Here is a 6,339-nt window from a genome sequence, read left to right on the forward strand (position 1 = left end):
GGCAACCTGTGAATACAAAACACTTGGCTGGGCAGTGCATGGTTACCCAAGTAGAGTGGGTGGGTGGTGTACACTTGGTCAATCTGGACATTTATGTAATGTGTTTTCACCCCTGCATGTCCGTGTGTGTTTCTGTTTGTCTGTCGGTTTGTGAGTTATCCATAGAGTTTTCATTTTTCGCGCAGACGAAATGAAAGCCTGGGTATCGAGGCTATCCATAGAGTAAGATTTCGATGGAAGTTGCTCAGTGGCGTTTTGAAGCACCCGGAAGACGGAAGTACAATTATAACTCAATGGCTCGAGTGAGCGGAAGTTAAGCCCGGACCTCAAAGCCCGAACCTCAAACCCAAGCCCCCAGTAAGGCTATCCAACGTTGAAGCTGCCACTATACCTACTGGCGAAATGTGGAATTGCAGCACTTTCATGGGGCGTGGACGGACGTTCATGACGTCACGTGCGTAAGCCCGGACCTCAAATTTGAGGTCCGGGGCTATAGGCTAGGCTAAACTTCCGCTCGCTCGAGCCATTGAGTTATAATTGTACCCGGCAGTCTTCCGGGTGCTTCAAAACGCCACTGAGCAAATTCTATTCTATTCTATTCTATTCTATTGAAATGAATAGCGGGGGGGCGGGGCCAACGCTCCGGTTCGGTCTCTATCCTTTTATTACTCTATGCCTCAAACGCGTCCACCTCCATGAAAGTACTGCAGTTCCTCTTTTCGCCAGTAGGTATAGTGGAAGCTTCAACGTTGGATAGCCGGGAGTTATCTCACTGTTGGGCTGATCGGCGTGAAACTTAGCACGCACACACCCAAAGAAAGAACCCACCCTCCAAATTGGCCTCATGGAGTTAGCAGCATAGATATATATAAACTCTAGATAGCTCACCCGCGCTGTTGGCCAATGGAGAGCGACGTCGTTACGTGGCGGCCATCTTACCTCGGGACACATAACATTGTGTCTATGGGGCATGTACTCTTAAATGACCATAACTTGCTCAATTTTCAACCGATTTTCAAACGGTTTGGTTTGTTATAAACGTCAGAGACGTCCGCATACTTATATGCTTTTATACGGCGTTCATATAAAAAAATAAATTAAGCCGATAAGTGTCCTGAATCATAGCCACGTTGACAACGTTTGTAATAAACCAACCCGTTTGTAAATCCGTCAAGTTTCAGTTTGAGCTACCATTGAACATACTGTACTGTAGCCCCGAAGTAAGATGGCTGCCGGGTGAACGACGTCAGAAACTCCGCCTTGAGCCATCTAGTGTTTATATATATCTATGGTTAGCAGGGTGTTTTACATCTTGGCTTATAACCCTAGAATTGTAGATCATACATTCAAAATATTTCCTCCTGGATTTCTTGGATAATGTTGCAACTCCCCACATAGACCACAGCCATTTATGTCTCACCAGATTTGAAGCCATGGCATTTTACCTTTTTACAGATTTTGTTCAAAACTCACACAAACCGGTACACATGATCTTGATTAACAGTCTCTCAGAGATACTTCAGCTGGCTGGCTGAAAAGGGGAGCGCATAACGTCCAGGCTGGCTTTCCTTGGGGTTGATTAGATGCTGCATAATGCATGATACAGTAGCCTACAGTATACAGTATGTCATTTTCTTAAGAAGTAGGCCCCACTCACTATGCTTTGAGAGAATTATTATATAGGCAAACCGTACCTTTACGGAACATCAAAACCCTGTTTGATGCTTACTGTCACATGAATCATTCATGAGACTAGCTAATTTGGTGATAGTTTCTGCAACAAACAGTGACATTTGTAGCATTACATGTTAGGGTGTTGTTGGCCCCTCAATGTGATGCACAGTGGTGAAAACATAATTGCTGTACAATGTATACTATTCCAAAAGTAACTTAAGTAAAAGTAATTTAAAGTAAAGGTAATTTAGAGAAAATATGTGCGTGAGAAGAAAAAACCTGCAGCACTCAGATTAGATGAATAGTCTTTTAGGTGCAAGGTTCAATAATGCCCACCTCTTATCACAACGAAATGTTTCAATAAATAATGATGTTTCTTCATGAATTCTTATAAACGATGGTATATAGACTCATTTCATGAATAGTAGATTGATTAATTGTTATGATGGGAGATTACAGTCGATCTTAAACACAGTTTTTATGTCATTGAACGAATGGGGATGTCTGTTGCTGGTGGAAACATTTTGTCGGTTTTCAGGCAGACAAGATACAAAGCTGAACCAAAATATGCAGATTTTCACATGCATGATATGTTTTAAGTTTTAAGTGCTTTTAAAATACTGCAATATAGGAGGATGCAGTACAACACATGCTTCTGTTTTTAACAAACAATATTGTTTTCCTCCATTTCTATCTCAGTTGAACTTTAACTGTTTTTATGTATTCAAAATCAATTTGAATCAATTTTCAATTTTCATTTCATCCAACATTTCTAAATACTGTCATTACTGTATCACAATGCAAATCTTGTCAATATTCATACATAATCCAAATACAATCTTACCTCTATTCGTTTTACCCTCTCAGATGCGAAGAAAGGTTTCTAAAGGTCTTGTCTTTCTTACTAACAAGCTGTCTCTCTCTGTTGTCTATAACCCGTCCCTCTGTCTCAGGCTGGACACATGCTCCTACCAGGGTGTCTATCTGTGCAACAGCCTGTCTATCTGTTTGTCTTATGTCTCAGACCGTCGGCAGGCCAGCTGTCAAATCCAGCTGACATCAGACATGGAGAGTCTCTGAACAGCTCCATAGTATCATCGTCACACATAGGCCATAAGGGCTGCTATAGAACAACCTGAAATAAATGACCTAGAAAATTAATCCACAGACTAGGTGAGATGGTAGTTTTTGATTGAATTTATAAAAAATTCAATCAATCAATCAATCAATCAATCAATCAAGTATCTAGATGGTCATCGTATCATGGATATCAATATGCTTACGCAGATTGTGTGTTTCACCACTGGGTCAAGCAGATATTTTAAGGTGTAATATTTTTCATAATAATATTCATGACAATCGGTGAAAGAGACTCTGTTCTTCCTAACCTGTTTTTGAGGGGCGCTAGCCCCTTCTATATTCAGCTATACAGTGTAGATTTTCGTCTTACACACACATTAAATTCCCATTGACAATGAATGGAGAATTTACGTCATATGTAGGCCCTAGACGAGCAAATCGGCAATTTTTGTCCTGCACATAATTCCCATTGACAATCAATGAATGGATGATGTGAGCGCTGGTGTGATTTTTGGTGCTGTTGCCAGTAGTTTCAGCTGCATAAAGACAAAGACGGTTGAACACATACAGTGGGGTGAAAGGCCCCCCTTAAAGTGTATTGTATGACCACTTAAAAATGGTAAATGGTAAATGGTGCATTTATATAGCGCCTTTATCCAAGGCGCTTTACATAGATTGTGCATTACATTCACCCATTCATACACCGATTGCGGCGGAAGCCATGCAAGGTACCAACCAGCACATCGGGAGCAATTTGGGGTTCAGTGTCTTGCCCAAGGATACTTCGACATGTAGACAGGAGGAGCCGGGATTCGAACCGCCGACCCATGGATCATTGGACGACCTGCTCTACCTCCTGAGCCACAGTCGCATAATAAAATACATTTTGATATTAATTCTGTATGTACATAAATGGTAGATTGTGCATTATATTCACCCATTCATACACCAATGGCAGCGGAAACCATGCAAGTCACCAACCAGCACATCAGGAGCAACGCTGGCTCTGGGGGAGCCCTGCAGGTTCGAGCTAGCAACCTTGCGGTTGCCATCCGGCCACTCTACCCCTGAGCCACCACCATCCACGGAAAAGCATTGCTACATGTTAGCAATGCTTTACCGAATACACTTATATGGGCACCATGTTGAAACATTGGATACATTTGACGTTATAGTGGGTAGCAGGTTGAAAAGGCCCTCAGCTCTGAACTCGGTAGAATCTGCACCTGGCTCGCTGATAACAAACTATCTTTACACCTGGGAAAAACTGAATCTATTCTCTTTGGCTCTAATAGTAATCTCAGCAAGGCAAATGGCTTCTTGGTTAGAGTGGGTGACAATGTTATCACACGTAAAGATGAAATTACCTACCTAGGTTCCATCCTGGAGGCTAATCTTTCCGGTGATAAAATGGCCACCAACATAATCAAAAAAGTCAACCAAAGAACAAGATTCCTTTACAGGATCTCCTCACTGGTCAACAAAAACACCTTGAAGACCTTAACAGGAGCCCTCGTTCAAGGTTTCTTTGACTATGGATGCACCTCCTGGTACCACAGCACCTCAAAGGCCCTTAAAACTAGGCTCCAGACTTCCCAAAACAAACTGGTCAGGGCGGCTCCTACTTGGCCTCACCCCCCGAACCCACCTCACCCCTGCCCACTTTGACAGGCTGGAATGGCTTAGAGTCGACGACAGAGTACAGCATCTTGCAATGGGTCTGGTCCACAAGATTCGATACACCACCAAGATACCCATGTACCTGTCTAGATACTTCCTTAATGTTAACGAAGTCCACACCCACAACACCAGAGGGAGTGCAACGAACCATGTACAACCCAGATTCGGCACAAACAAGGGACTAAATTATTTTCGCTCCTATGCCACCAAAATGTGGAACGCCCTACCAACAGTCATTAAGACATGCAAATCCCTTGACTCCTTCAAAATCGCTCTCAAAGGGCACCTACGGATGTTTCGAAATCTGAATCCCCCCCCCCCACCTTTTTCCCTCACTGTATATGTTTCTTTTCCCTTTTTACCTCCATTATGATGAATTCCTGTTCTGTTCGTTGTCTATATAGAAGTGTCTATTTGTACGTCTCTAACTGTTTTGATGAATTGAACATGGTGGACCCTCTTGTAAACAAGTGTAATGCTTAATTGGGTCGTCCACTCACAGTTAACAGCCTTTGTATTGAGTTTGTGCTTGAAATGTACTGTAATTCTGCAAACTGTTAATAAATATTTCAATCAATCAATCAATAGTCCAAACATATTTTTAAAGGGCTAAATATTGCCCCACTGCATGGGCACAACACAAGAGAGGTCTTTCTCACCACAAAGGCACCTCTATTCATCAGACTCATTTTCGACATTTTACTGTGTCATAAATATATTTACATCTGTAGCCTATATTGTGATTGTGCTATCATGCCTTGACTTAATTATACTTATATATTATTGTAGAAATTGTTGTTGTTGTTGTTGTAAAGTTCTGAAAATAGACTACTTCAATATCCAATAGGAACTATGTCACCATTAGTTCAGTAAAGTATATAAAAGAGCTCAAAGGCTACATATTCAGTCAGACAACTCACCCCGAAAGTGAAGACATCTCACCCCTGGTGAGTTGTCCGGACGTTCGGGGTGAGTTGTCCTGACAACTCACCAAAAGTGGCAAAAGGGGTGAGTTGTCTTGTTACCGCTTTAGCCACATGGGCTTGTCCCAGTTTCAGGGCGGACACTCTAACCACAATAATAATAATCTGTTTAAAACTTAAATTTACTGATTTGCACTAGTCTAGTGACTCTGAGTCACGCACACATGTATTTTACAGTATAGTACAGTAGGTGGCAGCACAACACTCTATTTTCTACACACTGTGGATGAAACCTGCGGCCTTCCCCAAATACACACCATTAAAAAAGATCTCCTCACTGGTCACTTGGTCAGCCCTCGTACAAGGTTTCTTCGCCTATATGCATGCACCTCATGGTACCACGTACAGCAAAATCAAGGCTCCAGACATCCCAAAACAAACTGATCAGGCTACTATACTTGGCAAGTTGGCCTTACTCCAAGCCATCTCACCCCTGCCCATTTTGATATTGAGCAGCATCGTGCAATGGGCCTGGTCCAAGATTCGCTACACCTGTCAAAATACTTCCTTAATGTCAACAAAGCCGATCACAACACCAGAGGGAGTGAGGGAAATGTGAATCCCCAGACTCCTTCAAAATCCCTCTCATAGAGCACCTACGGGCGGCTGCTATTTGAAACTGGTCCCTATAGGCTATAAAAAAAGTAAAAGCCCCCAATCCGCTTTTTGTATAGGCTACTGTACATGTTTTCCTTGTATTCCATAACCTATGACATGTTAATGATGATTTGTTTTTGTTTTTTCATAAAAGTGTATATTTGTATGTCTTAAATGTTTTGATAAATTGAAAATGGAGGACCCTTTAATATGTAAACAAGTCTTAAAGCTATTTCTGGGTTTCAATCAATCAATCAATCAATCAATCAATCATGTGGGAGTTAGTGGTTGACAACCAGTGGTTGACTGACAATGACAACCACTA

The sequence above is a fragment of the Electrona antarctica genome, assembly GCF_951216825.1.
Source record: "Electrona antarctica genome assembly, chromosome: 5".
Classification (NCBI taxonomy): domain Eukaryota; kingdom Metazoa; phylum Chordata; class Actinopteri; order Myctophiformes; family Myctophidae; genus Electrona; species Electrona antarctica.